General features: G+C 44.6%; 1 pseudogene; it reads left to right on the top strand.

Moving 5' to 3' along the window:
* LOC138657468 (zinc finger protein 585A-like) overlaps positions 1–19,000 on the top strand; it is a 268,682-nt pseudogene extending 249,682 nt beyond the window's left edge.
* Positions 19,001–20,054: the final 1,054 nt, after the last annotated feature.

Here is a 20,054-nt window from a genome sequence, read left to right as displayed (position 1 = left end):
CTCGTATTGTATTTCCATGTTGAATTCTATGTTTTTAGCCTTATGTTAATCTTGATTGAGAGGTACTTTGCCTTAATTTGCAAATTGGAACGCTAAAATAGTTACCGTCTTTAATAATGGGCTTCTGTAATACCGGAAAGAGGGAGGTAATTCCTTGTACCTATGTTTGCATGTTAATATACTAATGTTGAAAATGTTTAATTGAAAATGTTTAATAAAAACAGTTTGGAAAAAATAAAAAATAAAATCAGCCATCCCTCTGATAGGTCCAAACTCCTTTATGGGGACTATATAGATGTAAAAGATGCCTACTTTCACTTTCCCATATTATTTTGGGGTCCAATTTCTCCAGATACCCTTGGGAAAATACAAAACTGGGGGCTAATAGATTTTTGTGGGAAAAAAAAGATTTTTTTAATTTTCACAGCTCTACATTATAAACTTCTGTGAAGCACTTGAGGGTTCAAAGTGCTCACCACACATCTAGATAAGTTCCTTAGGGGGTCTACTTTCCAAAATGGGATCACTTTTGGGGGGTTTCCACTGCTTAGACACATCAGGGGGCTCTCCAAACGAGACATGGCGTCCTATCTCAATTCCAACCAATTTTGCATTGAAAAGTCAAATGGCTCTTCTTCCCTTCTGAGCTCTGCCATGCGCCCAAACAGTGGTTTACCCCCACATATGGGGTATCTGTGTACTCAGGACAAATTGCACAACAACTTTTGGGGTCCAATTTCTCCTGTTATCCTTGGTAAAATAAAAAAAATAAATTGGATCTGAAGTTAATTTTTTGTGAAAAAAAGTTAAATGTTCATTTTTTTTTAAAGATTCCAATCGAAGGGTTAATAAACTTCTTAAATGTGGTTTTGAGCACCTTGAGGGGTGCAGTTTTTAGAATGGTGCCACACTTCGGTATTTTCTATCATATAGACCCCTCAAAGTGACTTCAAATGTGATGTGGTCCCAATAAAAAATGGTGTTGCAAAAATGGGAAATTGCTAGTCAACTTTTAACCCTTACAACTACCCAACAAAAAAAAATTTTGGTTCAAAAATTGTGCTGATGTAAAGTAGACATGTGGAAAATGTTACTTATTAAGTATATTGTGTGACATATCTCTGTGATTTAAGGGCATGAAAATTCAAAGATGGAAAATTGCGAAATTTTCAAAATTGTTGCCAAATTTCCGCTTTATTCACAAATAAGCTCAATATAAAGGAAATTTTACCACTATCATGAAGTACAATATGTCACGAGAAAACTGTCAGAATCACTGGGATCCATTGAAGCGTTCCAGAGTTATAACCTCATAAATGGACAGTGGTCAGATTTGTAGAAATTGGCCCGGTCATTAACGTGTAAACCACCCTTGGGGGTAAAGGGGTTAAAGAAGGCTACTACTTGCGATATAACGCAGTTTTATTTCAAAGTACAAAATTAAAGGAATAGTATGATTGCATACACTTTTGTATATTTTAACATACAAAGGTCAAGTACATATAAATTATAAATACATATAAAGATTAAGTACATATACTCACATCATCACCAAGGAACTTTTTAAACATCATCTCTCTGGAATATCAGAGAAGCAACCACCAAAACAGAAAACTCCTGGAAAATTCACAACACTGCCTGGGCGTCCCCACTTATGCAGGTATCACAACACTGTACACGTATAAGTACAGGTACCCAACTTTCTGCTTCTATCTTTGTCATGTTTCTCTGGTCTTATATAGTAACTAGATGGTGGCCCGATTCTAACGCATTGGGTATTCTAGAATATGCATGTCCTCGTAGTATATTGCCCAGCCATGTAGTATATTGCCCAGTCACGTAGTATATTGCCCAGCGACGTAGTATACAGCACAGAGCATATTGCCCAGTTACATAGTATATTGCCCAATGACGTAGTATACAGCACAGAGCCACATAGTATATTGCCCAGTCACGTAGTATATTGCCCAGTCACGTAGTATATTGCCCAGCTACGTAGTATATTGCCCAACGACGTAGTATACAGCACAGAGCATATTGCCCAGTTACATAGTATATTGCCCAGTTACGTAGTATATTGCCCAGTCACGTACTATATTGCCCAGTCACGTAGTATATTGCCCAGTTACATAGTATATTGCCCAGTTACGTAGTATATTGCCCAGTCACGTACTATATTGCCCAGTCACGTAGTATATTGCCCAGTCACGTAGTATATTGCCCAGCCACGAAGTATATTGCCCAGTGACATAGTATACAGCACAGAGCCACATAGTGTATTGCCCAGCCACGTAGTATATTGCCCAGCCACGTATGTCACAGGTTAAAAAATAAACATACTCACCTTCCGATCCGAGGGCCCCTTGTAGTTCTGTCGCCTGTTCGCCAGCTTCCGGTCCCAGGGTGTGATGACGTCTTGGTCACATGGCTGTGACGTCATGGCAGGTCCTTCTCGCATAGGCGCGCAGGACCTGTGATGACGTCGCGGTCACATGACCGTGACGTCATGGAAGGTTCTTCTCGCGCAGGACATGTGATGATGTCGCGGTCACATGACTGTGACGTCATGGAAGGTTCTTCTCGCGCAGGCGCGCAGGGCATGTGATGACGTCGCGGTCACATGACCGTGACGTCATGGAAGGTCCTTGTCGCATACCATCCTTAGCACCAGAACGTGCCACCTTGCTGGAACGGTCACCGGAGCGTCGCGAGGAGCGGGAAAGGCGCCGGAGGGTGAGTATATGATGATTTTTTATTTTTTTTATTATTTTTAACAATAGATCTTTTTACTATTGATGCTGCATAGGCAGCATCAATAGTAAAAACTTGGTCACACAGGGTTAATAGCGGCGGTAACGGAGTGAGTTACCCGCGGCATTACGAGGTCCGTTACCGCTGACATTAACCCTGTGTGAGCGGTGACTGCGGAGAGTATGGAGCGGGCGCCAGCACTGACTGCAGGGGAGTAGGGAGGGACTAATCGGACTTTGGCCATCGCTGATTGGTCGCGGCAGCCATGACAGGCAGCTGGCGAGACCAATCAGCGACTTGGATTCCATGACAGACAGAGGCCGCGACCAATGAATATCTGTGACAGACAGACAGACGGAAGTGACCCTTAGACAATTATATAGTAGATTTACACTGTGTAACTCTGGTTCAGCCTCGCCCTTTAGTGGCCAGCCTTTGGGATAAGATGAATTAGAGATACAAGGCAAACATCAGACAATGGGCAATAAAGCCACACAATTCAAAAATCTCTGAAGGATAACAAGTCCACAGCAGACAGAGGTTAAATAAACCTCCATGTTTTACAATAACAAACAACAAACGTAGAACTATTTGTGAGTTAAAAGCCTTCAGACAATGGAAGTAATAATAATTTTATTTCTATAGTGTCAAAATATTCCACAGCACTTTACATGTTAGAGAGGACTTGTACTGACAATAGACATTACAGCACAACGATAAACACATAGATCAAAACATACCAAGAGGAACAAGGGCCCTGCTGCTCGCAAGCTTACAATCTATGAGAAAAAAAGGGAGAAGCGAAAGGTGGATGGTAAGAATTGCTTTCGTTGTTCGGACCAGCCATATTGTAATAATTGGGTGTTCATATAATGCTGCATGAACCGGTTATTGGCCTAAGAGAGAAAATATTTTATTTTAATTTCTGTGTGCAATAGAAATAACCGATCATTACTTTTGGATCGCCCCTCGTATGTAACAGTACAGACACACTGGGCTATAAATGCATAAAGCATGTGAGAACATTGATGCGAGAAACCTGGTTTTGGTAAAAATTTTGAATGGGCCACACAGGGATAGGTTAATGTGTTGAGGCGGTAGGTCAGTCTGAACAAATTAGTTTTTAGGGCACACTTAAAACTTTGGGGATTGGGGATTAATCGTATTAACCTGGGTAGTGCATTCCAAAGAATTGGTGAAGCACGTGAAAAGTCTTGGAGACGGGAGTGGGAGGTTCTGATTACTGAGGATGCTAACCTCATGTCATTAGCAGAACGGAGGGCACGGGTAGGGTGGTAGACTAAGACAAGGGAGGAGATGTAGAGTGGTGCTGATCCGTGGAGTGCTTTGTGGGTGAGGGCAATACGTTTGTACTGGATTCTGGAGTGGCTGAGCATCCAGTAAACAGTTCTCAAGATTGTGTCACTATGAACATTGTCTGTCTGTAAATGTACGACCAGCAATGCTGCTCTGTCATGGTTTGAATGCATTCTGTATAGTTCAAAACTCAAAATATCTATTTCTGTGTTCACACTACAACTTGGCGTTAATATGGGCCCAATCTAACCACACCATCAGGGGGCTCTAGTGAATACCCTGGTGCTCACTTAGTGACATACTTCCTGGCTTTCCCCGGTCCGAGGTATACTGTTTCCCCAACCACGAGCGTAACACTTTTGATGCACAGTGTAGAACTCAGAAGGGTAGGATCGCCAAATTGTAGTGCGTACTTTGCTGTTATGGTTTGCAGGTGCAATGACCCACTGGAAGAGCATCTGAGATGCCAGAAGGGTGGAAACCTCATAAGTGAATTATTTTACAAACTACACCTCCCAATGAATTCATCTAGAGGAGCAGTGATCATAGTGACACCACAAATTGACACAAAATATACCATTGAGCAGTGAAGAAAAAATCATCATTTTTTTTTACCACAAAAAAATTGTTTTAGCCTCAGATTTAACATTTTCACAAGAAGTGGGTAAAAATCGCACCAAAATTTGTCCCACAGTTTCTGCTGAACATGGACATACCCCATATGTGGCTGTACAGTACTGCTTAGCCACACAGTGAGACTCAGGAGGGGGGGGGAGCTATTTGACTCTCGGAGTGCAGGTCTTCGTAGAATAGTTTGTAGACTCCATATACAGAACCCCTAAGTGCCAGAAGAGCAGAATCTCGCCTCAAGTGACCACATTTTAGAAATTAACCCTCTAGGCATTTATCTACAGGTGTAGTGACTATTTTGACTCCATGGGTATTTTCCAGAAACATGCAGCAGTGGTTTTTGTTGAGGGAAAATTGCAAATCGGACAGTGTGGTGCAAATACACTACTCAAAAAAATAAAGGGAACACTAAAATAACACATCCTAGATCTGAATAGATGACATATTCTCCTTGAATACTTTGTTCTGTACAAAGTTGAATGTGCTGACAACAAAATCACACAAAAATCATCAATCGAAATCAAAATTAATATCCCATGGAGGTCAGAATGTGGAATAATTCTCAAAATCAAAGTGGAAAATCAAATTACAGGCTGATCCAACTTCAGTGGAAATGCCTCAAGACAAGGAAATGATGCTTAGTAGTGTGTGTGGCCACCAAATGCCTGTATGACCTCCCCACAATGCCAGGGCATGCTCCTGATGAGGCGGCGGATGGTCTCCTGAAGAATCTCCTCCCAGACCTGAACTGAAGCATCCACCAACTCCTGGACAGTCTGTGGTGCAATGTGACGTTGGTGGATGGTGCGACACAAGATGTCCCAGATGTGTTCAATCAGATTCAGGTCTGGGGAACGGCCGGGCCAGTCCATAGCTTCAATGCCTTCATCTTGCAGGAACTGCTGACACACTCCAGCCACATGAGGTCTGGCATTGTCCTTCATTAGCAGGAACCCAGGGCCAACTGCTCTCATCTCGGTACCTAATGGTAGTCAGGCTACCTCCTGTGCGGCCCTCCAAAGAAATGCCACCCCATACCATTACTGACCCACTGCCAAACCGGTGATGCTGAAAGATGTTGCAAGCAGCAGATCGCTCTCCACGGCGTCTCCAGACTCTGTCACGTCTGTCACATGTGCTCAGTGTGAACCTGATTTCATCTGTGAAGAGCACAGTGCGCCAGTGGTGAATTTGCCAATCCTGGTTTTATGTGGCAAATGCCAAGCGTCCTGCATGGTGTTGGGCTGTGATCACAACCCCCATCTGTGGTCGTCGGGCATTCAGACCATCCTCATGGAGTCAGTTTCTAACCGTTTGTGCAGACACATGCACATTTGTGGCCTGCTGGAGGTCATTTTGCAGGGCTCTGGCAGTGCTCCTCCTGTTCCTCCTTGCACAAAGGCTGAGGTAGCGGTCCTGCTTCTGGGTTGTTGCCCTCCTATGGCCCCGTCTAGTGGTGAATTTACCAATCCTGGTGTTCTGTGGCAAATGCCAAGCGTCCTGCACTGTGTTGGGCTGTGAGCACAACCCCCATCTGTGGACATCGGGCACCTCCTGTTCCTGCTTGCACAAAGGCTGAGGTAGCGGTCCTGCTGCTGGGTTGTTGCCCTCCTACGGCCCCCTCCACGTCTCCTGGTGTACTGGCCTGTCTCCTGGTAGCGCCTTCAGCCTCTGGACACTATGCTGCCAGACACAGCAAACCTTCTTGCCACAGCTCGCATTGATGTGCCATCCTGGATGAACTGCACTACCTGAGCCACTTGTGTGGGTTGTAGAGTCTGTCTCATTCTACCACGAGTGTGAAAGCACAACCAACATTCAAAAGTGACCTAAACATCAGCCAGAAAGCATTGGTACTGAGATGTGGTCTGTGGTCCCCACCTGCAGAAGCACTCCTTTATTGAGTGTGTCTTGATAATTGCCACTAATTTCCATCTGTTGTCTATTCCATTTGCACAACAGCATGATAAATTGATTGTCAATCAGTGTTGCTTCCTAAGCGGTTTGATTTCACAGAAGTTTGATTTACTTGGAGTTATATTCTGTTGTTTAAGTGTTCCCTTTATTTTTTTGAGCAGTGTACATTGTGCCCAGCTCTTGCTTCTAGGCACACTTACCTGTAAATTAGGCGTACTCTCATCACTACAGAAATGCTAAACATGTGGATGCTAAATGTGGTTTAGGCTCACCGTGGGACTCAGAAGGGGGGGGGGCATTTGCATTTGGAAGTGCAGAATTTGCTGAATTTCTTTCGGGGGTGAGGATTCATTTCCAGACTGCTTTTCCGGAGCCTTTGTTCTACTAGTAACATGGAATCCCGCTTTATTTCCATTGATGACTGACCTGAGTGGGACTTTTTTTGAGGATTGAGTTGCAGCTTTTACTGGGAACATTTTACAAAGTTTGGGATCATATTTATCCTGTGCTATACGCTGAGCACTTACTTTGGGGTTTCCATTTAAATTTTCGAGTGACGTGATTCAGATGAAACCCCTGAGGGATCCATTCATTATAATGAAGCAGCAGTGTTACTCTGGACTCCATCTTGCCTTTGTTCAGCCATGTCCTCTTCTTCAGAAGTGCACAAAACTGTGGCCATCAGCACTTTTATGCAATCCTAAAGACGACACCACCAGATCACAAGTCAGGCTGAGTCCACAGTGCCTCCATCTACCTCATTATAGGGAATCTTCTGCCAGATTAACGTGTTTTAGAGATTTACATGGAAAACCCGATGTAATCGCAGAGCACAGGATAAATGTGCTCTGAGCTTTAATGCGATCTTTGGGAGGCAGAATGAAAAAATCAACAGCAGGTTAAGAATTATAATGTATAATGGGGGAGGGTGAGCCATGTGATATTCACCTGTCCCCTTTCCACTTCCGGGCTCTGTCTAACGCGTCCTCTGGCTGTGACGTTCAGGTCAGAGGGCGCGATGACGTGTTTAGTGCACACCCTCTGCCTGAACAGTCACTGCAGAGACCTAGAAGACACAGTGACGCGCGGTGGTGGAACGGGGACAGGTGAATATCGCAAGTGCTGGGGGCCTGAGCCAGCGGCGACACTGGCAACAGGCCCCCATAGGGGCCAGCATTATCCTTTGTCCAGCATTATATGGGGCATATTTTAATATGGCGTATCTTATGGGGCCATCATTAACCTTTGTCCAGCATTATTTATGGGGCATATTTTAATATGGAGTATCTTATGGGGCCATCATTAAGCTTTGTGCAGCATTATATGGGGCATATTTTAATATGGAGTATCTTATGGGGCCATCATTATCCTATGTGCAGCATTATATGGGGCATATTTTAATATGGAGCATCTTATGGGGCCATCATTAGGCTTTGTCCAGCATTATATGGGGCATATTTTAATATGGCGTATCTTATGGGGCCATCATTAACCTTTGTCCAGCATTATTTATGGGGCATATTTTAATATGGAGTATCTTATGGGGCCATCATTAAGCTTTGTGCAGCATTATATGGGGCATATTTTAATATGGAGTATCTTATGGGGCCATCATTAACCTTTGTGCAGCATTATATGGGGCATATTTTAATATGGAGCATGTTATGGGGCCATCATTAACCTTTTGTGCAGCATTATATGGGGCATATTTTAATATGGAGCATGTTATGGGGCCATCATTAACCTTTTGTGCAGCATTATATGGGGCATATTTTAATATGGAGCATCTTATGGGGCCATAATTAACCTTTTGTGCAGCATTATATGGGGCATATTTTAATATGGAGCATCTTATGGGAGCCATCATGAACTGTATGGAGCATTATATGGAGCTCCTGATTCAATCTGGATATTAAAAAACATTTAACTTACTGATGGCTCAATTAATTTTACTTTTATTGGTATCTATTTTTATTTTTGAAATTTACCAATAGCTGCTGCATTTCCCACCCTAGGCTTATACTCGAGTCGATACGTTTTCCCAGTTTTTTGTGGCAAAATTAGCGGTCTCGGCTTATACTTGGGTCGGCTTATACTCGAGTATATACGGTACTTATTCCCTCTATGGGACATTAACTTATTACTCTGATCGCAGATATAATGCATTACAGTGTACATGTACTGCATTGACAGAAGCCTCTTAAACTGTGCTCCTTGCATGGTCTAAATAGGCTGACACTGGCAGATCACGAGGTTGTCATGACTATCTAGGGTTGCCACGACAACGATCGGCCCTCTCCCAACCTCCTAAATGTTGCAATCAATATTTATCGCTGCATTTAGGGGTTAAAATGTTGAACTTTCTCCAACTCCTCTGTGGTTCCATCCTTAGTGGAGACAAAACTTGGAGAAGTTGTGTTTCTTAGTGCGGCTCCTCCATCTGACTGACGAGGGTCTTCTCTGTCCCCCTCCTCAGGGTTCTCATCCTCCGGGTGCAGAGCAGAGAGCATTAGGCTTTGGCCTTGATGATTATCACTTCTACTTGGGGCTCACAATGTGCTGGGACCTCGGTACCGGTGGTGAGGACCACAACAGTGTAACTTAGTCCCTGATACATAAACCTAGAATTACCGGTTCTAAGAGACGTGTCTCATATATAGACAGATACACGGCAGGTCATATATTCAGCCTGTGTGTTTCCACAGATGGATCCAGGAGGAGAAATCCACCAGAGAGATGTCCTCGTCCTCTGTGTCCCCAGGACTGTCTGGAGGAGAATCACAACATCCCGGAGGATCATCAGGTAGATGACACTGAAGCCCCCACATCTGACCATGAAGTGATGGGACCTGAGCTCATCTTACATTTTTCTTTTTAGGGTGAAGATCTGATTGGTATTAAGGTTGAGGTTATACATGGAGCACAAGAGGCGATCGCAATATGGGCCGATCTGCAGGGTGAGGACGGGAGACTGTGATGTCTGTTCTGTGGTCATATACTACTACTACCATCCTCTCATCATCACAGGACACAATCTATTCCGTCACTGTGCTTTTTTTACAGATGGATCCAGGAGGAGAAATCCACTAGAGAGAAGTCCCCGTCCTCTGTATCCCCAGGACTGTCCAGAGGGGAATCACGATGTTCTTGAGAAACATCCGGTAGATGATGCTGGGCGCTTAACTGAATCTGTATATGGGGGGACATGTCTGATCGAGGTCATAGGTGTCTATTTTGGTGGTCTCTTGTATTGTGCTGATTGTTACATCTGATATATCAGGAGGAAGATCCGACTAAGAATAAAGTGAAGGATGAGACAGAAGAAGAAGCGATCACGAGGGGGGATCAGCCGTGTGGGAGTGACGGGAAGGAGGAGATTCCGGGAGATGTTTCCACAGGTGTGTAATAATGTCCAGCGTGTGATCATGATGACTGGCGTGTGATTATAATGATGCCTCCCACTGTCTCCTACACTGAGGTCAGCATGTTGGTTCCTCTACATCCATACAGGCCGCCCGGTGGCATAAGGAGCCCTATGGTAAGTCAGGAAGTGCCATGATATGGAGGTGTGGGTCAGACATACGGCTGTCGTATCTCTGCCACTCTGGAGGCCATCTTGGATGTAGGAGGACCAGAACACAGGTCTCAGTTGGAGGCAAGTGGAGGATCCATGTAGGTGACAGTACATGACAAATGTTTAGTCCCTCATCTGTGCCGGGGTGGAGAATTGCTTTATCATAAAAGGGATTATAAGCTTGTATGTACAAACAGCTGCAATGGCCACATTTAGAGTTGTTGTTATCTGACAATCATGTTGGTTTCTGAGACCTGGTTCAATTAACATAGAAACATGGAGACAAGATGCTGCCCAGAGCAGGCGCCCTTTACCATCCACTTATATCTACTGCCAGCATGTTATATTTGGCCAAATCTTGTAATCTGGATAGATTCACTATAGGGCGAAAAGCATTGGGCCACTCTCATTAATCATTGCATTCTGGTTTCTCTTTCAGGCCCCATTGCATCCACTGGTGTATAACATCTATTGTCCCATTGTCCCCCCCAGTGTATAACATCCAGCCCCGCCAACCCCCCCAGTATATAGTATCCTTCTCCATTGCCGCACCCTGGTGTATAACAATCATCGCCCCCCCAACACACACTTCCCCGGTGTATAGCATCCAGCCCCGTCCCCCCCCCCGGTGTATAACATCCAGTCCTGTTGTGCCCCTGGTATGTAACATCCAACCCCGTTGCCCCCTAGCGTATAATAACATTATGACTCCTGAAATGTGAGGATGAAAAATATATAAATATTCTATATGGCTGAAAATACCCAAAAGTGACACCATTCTAAAAACTGCACCCCTCAAGGTACTCAAAACCACATTCAAGAAGTTTATTAACCCTTCAGGTGCTTCACAGCAGCAGAAGCAACATGGAAGGAAAAAATGAACATTTAACTTTTTAGTCACAAAAATTATCTTTTAGCAACAATTTTTTTTATTTTCCCAAGGGTAAAAGGAGAAACTGGACCATGAAGGTTGTTGTCCAATTTGTCCTGAGTACGCTGATACCACATATATGGGGGTAAACCACTGTTTGGGCGCACGGCAGGGCTCGGAAGAGAAGGAGCGCCATTTGACTTTTTTAATTAAAAATTGACTCCAATCTTTAGCGGACACCATGTCGCGTTTGGAGAGCCCCCGTGTGCCTAAACATTGGAGCTCCCCCACAAGTGACCCCATTTTGGAAACTAGATGTCCCAAGGAACTTATCTAGATGCATAGTGAGCACTTTAAACCCCCAGGTGCTTCACAAATTGATCCGTAAAAATGAAAAAGTACTTTTTTAAAAAAAAAAAAATTTATTTTAGCCTCAATTTTTTCATTTTCACATGGGCAACAGGATAAAATGAATCCTAAAATGTGTTGGGCAATTTCTCCTGAGTACAGTGATACCTCACATGTGGGGGTAAACCACTGTTTGGGCACATGGTAAGGCTCGGAAGGGAAGGAGCGCCATTTGACTTTTTGAATGAAAAATTATCTCCATCGTTAGCGGACACCATGTCGTGTTTGGAGAGTCCTTGTGTGCCTAAACATTGGAGCTCCCCCACAAGTGACCCCATTGTGGAAACTAGACCCCCCAAGGAACTTATCTAGATGCATAGTGAGCACTTTAAACCCCCTGGTGCTTCACAGAAGTTTATAACACAGAGCCGTGAAAATAAAAAATCATTTTTCTTTCCTCAACAATGATTTTTAGCCCACAATTTTTTATTTTCCCAAAGGTAAAAGGAGAAATTGGACCCCAAAAGTTGTTGTCCAGTTTCTCCTGAGTACGCTGATACCCCATATGTGGGGGTAAACCACTGTTTGGGCACACGTCAGGGCTCAGAAGGGAGAGAGCACCATTTGACTTTTTCAACGCAAGATTGGCTGGAATCAATGGTTGCGCCATGTCGCGTTTGGAGACCCCCTGATGTGCTTAAACAGTGGAAACCCCTCATTTCTAACTCAAACACTAACCCCAACACACCCCTAACCCTAATCCCAACCCTAACCACAACCCTAACCCCAACACACCCCTAACCCTAGTCTTAACCCTAATTCCAGCCCTAACCCTATGGCTATGTGCCCACGTTGCGGATGTGTGTGCGGATATTTCCGCACCGTCTTTGAAAAATCTGCAGGTAAAACGCACTGCGCTTTACCTGTGGATTTCCTGTGTTTTTTGTGTGGATTTCACCTGCGGATTGCTATTATGGAGCAGGTGTAAAACGCTGCGGAATCCGCACAAAGAATTGACATGCTGCGGAAAATACAACACAGCGTTTCCGCGCTGTATTTTCCGCACCAAGGGCACAGCGGATTTGGTTTTCCATAGTTTTACGTGGTACTATAAACGTGATGGAAAACTGCGACCAATCCGCTGCGGATCCGCAGCCAAATCCGCACCATGTGCACATAGCCTGATTCTAACCCTAATTCCAACCCTAGCCCTAATTCTAACCCTATCCCTAATTGCAACCCTAACCCTAATTCTAACCCTAATTCTAAACCTAGCCCTAAGTGCAACCCTAGCCCTAAGTGCAACACTAACTCAAAGTGCAACCCAACCCTAAGTGCAACCCTAAGTGCAACCCTAGCCCTAAGTGCAACCCTAGCCCTAAGTGCAACACTAACCCTAAGTGCAACGATATCCCTAAGTGCAACCCCAGCCCTAAGTGCAACCCCAACCCTAAGTGCAACCCTAGCCCTAAGTGCAACCCTAGCCCTAAGTGCAACCCTAACCCTAAGTGCAACCCTAACCCTAAGTGCAACCCTAAGTGCAACGATAACCCTAAGTGCAACCCTAACCCTAAGTGCATCGATAACCCTAAGTGCAACGATATCCCTAAGTGCAACCCTAACCCTAAGTGCATCGATAACCCTAAGTGCAACGATATCCCTAAGTGCAACCCTAAGCCTAAGTGCAGCCCTAGCCCTAAGTGCAACCCCAAGTGCAACGATAACCCTAAGTGCAACCCTAACCTTAAGTGCAACCCTATCCCTAAGTGCAACCCTATCCCTAAGTGCAATGATATCCCTAAGTGCAACCCTAACCCTAAGTGCAACCCTAACCCTACCCCTAACCCTAACGGAAAAACAAAAATAAATATTTTTTTTCTTTTTTATTTTTTTCCCTACCTATGGGGGTGATAAAGGGGGGGGGGTTTATTTACTATTTTTTTTTATTTTGATCGCTGTGATAGAACCTATCACAGCGATCAAAATGTGCAGGGAATGAATCTGCCGGCCGGCAGATTCGGCTGGCGCACTCGCCCGCCATTTTCCAAGATGGCGGTGCCCATACGAGAAGACCGAGGACACCGGGAGGGACACCGGGACTAGGTAAGTATGGGGGGGTGCGATCAGACAGCAGGGGGGGAGGGCGGAGAGGAGGACGGGGGAGGGTCAGAGGGGAGAGAAAGGCGCTTAGGACAGGATGGAGGGGTACGGAACACTGACGGCGGCTGCAGATCCCCGCCGTCAGTCGGTGGGGGGGCCAGATCGGGGTCTCCAGCCATGGCCGATGCTATTGCAGCATCGGCCATGGCTGGATTGTAATATTTAACCAATTTTCATAGGTGAAATATTACAGATTGCTCTGATTGGCTGTTTCACTTTCAACAGCCAATCAGAGCGATTGTAGCCACGGGGGGGGGGAGGGTGAAATTGGAGTTAACCCTTTCACCCGATCTGCAGGGACGCGATCCCTCCATGACGCCACATAGGCGTCACAGGTTGGATTGGCACCGACTTTCATGATGCCTACGGGGCGTCAAAGGTCGGGAAGGGTTTAAAGGGGGTTTTCTGATTTTGGAAAACCTCTGTCTCTCAGTGAAAACAAAAATCCTGTGCTTTATTCACTCTCCCCTGATTCAATGCTGAGTCTCCGTTGCTGCTACCAATGTCCGTTATTGGCTGCAGTGCTGATATCACATTGACAGCTCTGCAGCCTGTAAGGGAGATCAGTGGTTTTGAGCAGCTGATGCCATTTATTCCGGCAGAGCTGCCAATCTCCATTATTGGCTATAGTTCTCTCAATGAGACGTCAGCACTGCGGACAATAACAGACAGTAATAATTTTATTTCTTTAGAGCCAACATATTCCACAGCACTTTAGATTTTAAAGGGGACTTGTACAGACAATAAAAGACATTACAGCATAACAATAATCACATAAATCAACAGATACCAAGAGGAGTGAGGGCCCTGCTGCTTACAATCTGAGGATATAGGAGAGACAAAAGGTGGATGGTAACAAGTGCTTGTATTGTACGGTCCAGCCATCAATGTAATAAATAGGGTGTTCATGTAATGATGCAAGAACCACTCACCAACCAGTGTGTGTACGGACACAGAGGGCTATTAAGTGCATGGAGGGTGTGAGAACAGATGATACGAGGGTGCTGGTTTTGTAGTAAATTTTGTGTGGGCAAAGCAGGGATAGTTAGATAAGTGTGTTGAGGCAGTAGGCCTGTCTGAGCAGTCTGAAGAAGTGCAATTTTAGGGCATGCTTAAAGGGAACCTGTCACCCCCCCCCCCCAAGGCGTTTTTAACTAAAAGAGCCACCTTGTGCAGCAGTAATGCTGCATTCTGACAAGGTGGCTCTTTTAGTTCTGGGTGCTGTAGCTGCCGAAATAATCAGTTTTGTAATTTGTCCTAAATACCTTTTCTTCAGTCAAGGAGGCAGGCCTTTCCCCTCTGCTGCAGATGCCACACAGCCATCACTCAAATCTTCTTGGCGCCAGGCGCCACCTCCTCACCACTGTTTTGAAAATGAGCCGGCGCCTGTGCTCTTTTCTCCTGCCTTGGGCAGGCACAGTGAGCGCTGCCCGTCTGTCCTCATATGCAGTCCAGCTGACTGCGCCTGTGCGGACGTCCTGCCTGTCAATCCCAGCACCGTAGTATGAATAAATAAGAAGACACTGCGGGGCTGGGATTCACAGGCAGGGCGTCCGCACAGGCGCAGTCAGTTGGTCTGCATATGAGGACAGACGGGCAGCGCTCACTGCGCCTGCCCAAGGCAGGAGAAAAGAGCGCAGGCGCCGGCTCATTTTCAAAACAGTGGTGAGGAGGCGGCGCCTGGCGCCAAGAAGATTTGAGAGACGGCTGTGTGGCGTCTGCAGTAGGGGGAAAGGCCTGCCTCCTTGGCTGAAGAAAAGGTATTTAGGACAAATTACAAAACTGATTCGGCAGTTACAGCACCCAGAACTAAAAGAGCCACTTTGTCAGAATGCAGCATTACTGCTGCACAAGGTGGCTCTTATAGTTAAAAACGCCTGGGGGGGGGGGGGGTGGGCCTTTGGGTGACAGGTTCCCTTTAAAACCATGAGGATAAATTGAATTGTCCTTTGTGGTGCATTTCAAAGAATTGGCGCATCACGCAAGAAGTCTTGGAGATGGGAGTGGGTTGTTTGGATTATATTATGGATGATAATCCGGTCATTAGCAGAATGGAGGGCACGTGTAGAGTGGTACACTGAGTCGAGGAGGAGAGATAGAGGGGTTCTGAAGCGTGGAGTGCTTTGTGGGTGAGAGTGATTAGTTTATATTGAACTTTGTAGCGGATGGGTAACCAGGGCAATGACTGACACAGGGTAGAGGCATTGGTGTAACGGTTGGTGAGGAATATGATCTTGACTACTGCATTCAGGACAGATAGTCCAGGGGAGAGAGTTTAGTAAGAGGGAGACCGATTAGTAGAAAATGGCAATAGTCCAGACGAGAATGAAAAAGAGCGACAGTAAGAGTTTTTGCTGAGTCAAAAGTAAGAAAAGATCGAATTCTAGAAATGTTTTTGAGGTGCAGATAACAAGAGCGAGCCAGTGATCGGATGTGGGGGGGGGGGGGGGGGTGAATGAAAGATCGGAATCAAGTATGAACCCAAGACAGTGGGCATGTTGCTGGGGAGTAATGGTAGAACCACACATGGAGATGGCAATGTCGTGCATGGGTAAGTTAGTGGAGGGAGAAAACACAAGGAGTTCAGTTTTTGACAGTTTCAGTTTCAGATAGAGGGAGGACATGATGTTAGAGACAGCAGAAAGACAATCACTGGTGTTTTATAATAATCACCGAGGCGGGACCCAGTCTCACTGAGTGACTGAGCTGTGGGTAGAGTTTCATCGCATGTCACAGCCCAGCATCGCAATGAAACTCCGCTCACAGCTGTCACTGAGGAAGACTGGATCCCGCCTTGGAGATGCCAGTTCAGCTTCCAATTCCGGAAGTTGTCGTGATATCACCCGACATCAGAGTCAGCTGCATCCGGGGGTCACGTGATGGAGATGAGCGTACAGTGATAGTGCCGCTCACAGGCACATTTGGAAACGCAAGGTATTTGAAGAAAGCCTTATTTCCAATGTTTAAATTGGTTTGCCCACTACACATTGTAGTGGACAACCTCTAAGGTTGTAATGTCACTATGGATTGTATAAATGACGGCATGTATTACTCAGTTTGTATTAGTCCGATAAAGGAGCTGGACAGGCTCCATAACACCTAGCTTAATAAAATAATTTTAATAAGATAAGAACTCTCCCTACATCCTTGGCAGTGCTTTTGAAAACCCATTTTTTACTTACATTTTTATCCTGATTCTTTCAATCTGGACCTCTTGGTGGAGGATCAGGCAGCACCGCTGAAGCCATGGAGGATCAATTATGTTAACACCATGGTTGTGCCTGGAGCTGCACAATTAATCCAGCGGAGTAGTAGTCACTCACGCTTTCTATTTGTTTTTTATTAAATAAATTTAGAAATCCCTGTTGTGTTGTAGAAAAAATTCACATTCAATCTATCCTTCATCCTTATAGGAAATCCTTGTGAGAATAACGGATTATCACTAAATTGTAAAAAAGATAACAGGAAGAAACCTAATGGAGAAAACCTCATTCCCCTTCCTGGACCTCCTGGACTTCACAGCACTACACTTTCTTATAATCCTCCTAATCATGAGGATCCCTCTCCAGAGCAATCTCACATTGGTACCAGAATTCCACGTGACAAAGTGAATACAAGATTTCAGTATGACAAGCAACTTACTACAAGCTCAGATTTCTTAACACAAGGAAAACATAAAAGAGAAAATCCATGCTCCTGTTCAGAATGTGGGAAATGCTTTTCAAATGAATCAAATTGTGTTAGACATGAGAGCATTCACACAGGAGAAAAGCCATTTTCATGTTCGGAATGTGGAAAATGCTTTACAGATAAAGGAAGTCTTATTAGACATCAGAGAATTCACACAGGAGCGAAGCCATTTTCATGTTCGGAATGTGGAAAATGCTTTACAGATAAATGGATTCTTATTATACATCAGAGAATTCACACAGGAGAAAAGCCATTTTCATGTTCTGAATGTGGAAAATGCTTTACAGATAAAGGGAGTCTTATTAGACATCAGAGAATTCACACAGGAGAAAAGCCATATTCATGTTCAGAATGTGGGGAATCCTACACAAATAAAGAGAGTCTTATTATACATCAGAGAATTCACACAGGAGAAAAGCCATTTTCATGTTCGGAATGTGGGAAATTCTACACACAGAAAAAGAATCTTATTACACATCACAGAATTCATACAGGTGAGAAGCCATATTCATGTTCGGAATGTGGAAAATGCTTTACAGCTCACAGGTTTCTTACTAAACATCGGAAAATTCACACAGGAGAAAAGCCATTTTCATGTTCGGAATGTGGGAAATTGTACACAGATAAAGAGAGTCTTATTATACATCACAGAATTCATACAGGTGAGAAGCCATATTCATGTTCGGAATGTGGAAAATGCTTTACAGCTCAAAGGTTTCTTACTAAACATCGGAAAATTCACACAGGAGAAAAGCCATTTTCATGTTCGGAATGTGGAAAATGCTTTATAGATAAAGAGAGTCTTATTATACATCAGAGAATTCACACAGGAGCGAAGCCATTTTCATGTTTGGAATGTGGGAAGGCCTTTACAATTAAAGCGAGTCTTATTATACATCAGAGAATTCACACAGGAGCGAAGCCATTTTCATGTTTGGAATGTGGGAAGGCCCTCACAAGTAAAGGGCATCTTATAAAACATCAGAGAATTCATACAGGAGAAAAGCCATATTCATGTTCAGAATGTGGGGAATCCTACACATATAAAGGGAGTCTTATTACACATCAGAGAATTCACACAGGAGCAAAGCTATTTTTATGTTTGGAATGTGGGAAGGCCTTCACAAGTAAAGGGCATCTTATAAAACATCAGAGAATTCATACAGGAGAGAAGCCATTTTCATGTTCGGAATGTGGAAAGTGCTTTACAGAGAAAAGCAATCTTATTAGACATCAGAGAATTCACACAGGAGCGAAGCCATTTTCATGTTTGGAATGTGGGAAGGCCTTCATAGATAAAGGCGATCTTATAAAACATCAGAGAATTCATACAGGAGAGAAGCCATTTTCATGTTTGGAGTGTGGGAAGGCCTTCAAAGGGGATCTTACTAGACATCAAAAAAGAATTCACACAGGGGAGAAATCGTTTTCATGTTTCCAATGAGGAAAATGCTTTTAGGTAAATCGCCACTTAATAAACATCAGCGAATTCACACAGGAGACAACCTGTATTCAGGTTCATTCTGTGAGAAATGCTTTACAGATAAATCAAGTCTTATTACACAAGAGAAAAGCCTCACAGGAGAAAAGCCGTTTTCATGTTCACTGTGTGGGAAATCTTTTGTAAATAAATCAAATCTTGTTAGACATGACTTAAGACATACAGGAAATAAACTATAATTATGTTCACTCTGTTTTATAAATTTTAATAAACATTGTTCAGAATAAATGAGTACACCCCTTTTGATAAGCAAGTTTTTAATTAATATCTCACTGAAGACAAGAAAAATTTCTAAAATTCTGGCAACAAGGAGTTTCATTGAACATTTTTTAATCCCTTACCGACAGACAGTAATAATACGTCCACGCATGCTGGTACTTATTGACGCAGGACGGATTATTACTCCATTTGCCTGTATGACCTCCCTACAATGCCTGGGCATGCTCCTGATGAGGCGGCGGATGGTCTCCTGAGGGATCTCCTCCCAGACCTGGACTAAAGCATCCGCCAACTCCTGGACAGTCTGTGGTGCAATGTGACGTTGGTGGATGGAGCAAGACTTGATGTCCCAGATGTGTTCAGTCGGATTCAGGTCTGGGGAATGGGCGGGCCAGTCCATAGCTTCAGTGCATTCATCTTGCAGGAACTGCTGACACACTCTAGCCACATGAGGTCTGGCATTGTCCTGCATTAGGAGGAACACAGGGCCAACCGTACCAGCATATGGTGTCACAAGGGGTCTGAGGATCACATCTCGGTACCTATTGGCAGTCAGGCTACCTCTGTTGAGCACATCGAGGGCAGTGCAGCCCTCCAAAGAAATGCCACCCCACACCATTACTGACCCACTGCCAAACCAGTCATGCTAAAGGATGTTGCAGGCAGCAGATCGCTCTCCACGGCGTCTCCAGACTCTGTCACGTCTGTCACATGTGCTCAGTGTGAACCTGCTTTCATCTGTGAAGAGCACAGGGCGCCAGTGGTGAATTTGCCAATCCTGGTTTTCTGTGGCAAATGCCAATCATCCTGCACGGTGTTGGGCTGTGAGCACAACCCCCATGTGTGGACGTCGGGCAATAAGACCATCCTCATGGAGTCAGTTTCTAACCGTTTGTGCAGACACATGCACATTTGTGGCCTGCTGGAGGTCATTTTGCAGGGCTCTGGCAGTGCTCCTCCTGTTCCTCCTTGCACAAAGGCTGAGGTAGCGGTCCTGCTGCTGGGTTGTTGCCGTCCTATGGCCCTGTCCATGTGTACTGGCCTGTCTCCTGGTAGCTCCTCCAGCCACTATGCTG

This window comes from Ranitomeya imitator, chromosome 1 (assembly GCF_032444005.1).
Source record: "Ranitomeya imitator isolate aRanImi1 chromosome 1, aRanImi1.pri, whole genome shotgun sequence".
NCBI lineage: Eukaryota > Metazoa > Chordata > Amphibia > Anura > Dendrobatidae > Ranitomeya > Ranitomeya imitator.
This window is presented reverse-complemented; position numbering and strand designations above follow the sequence as displayed.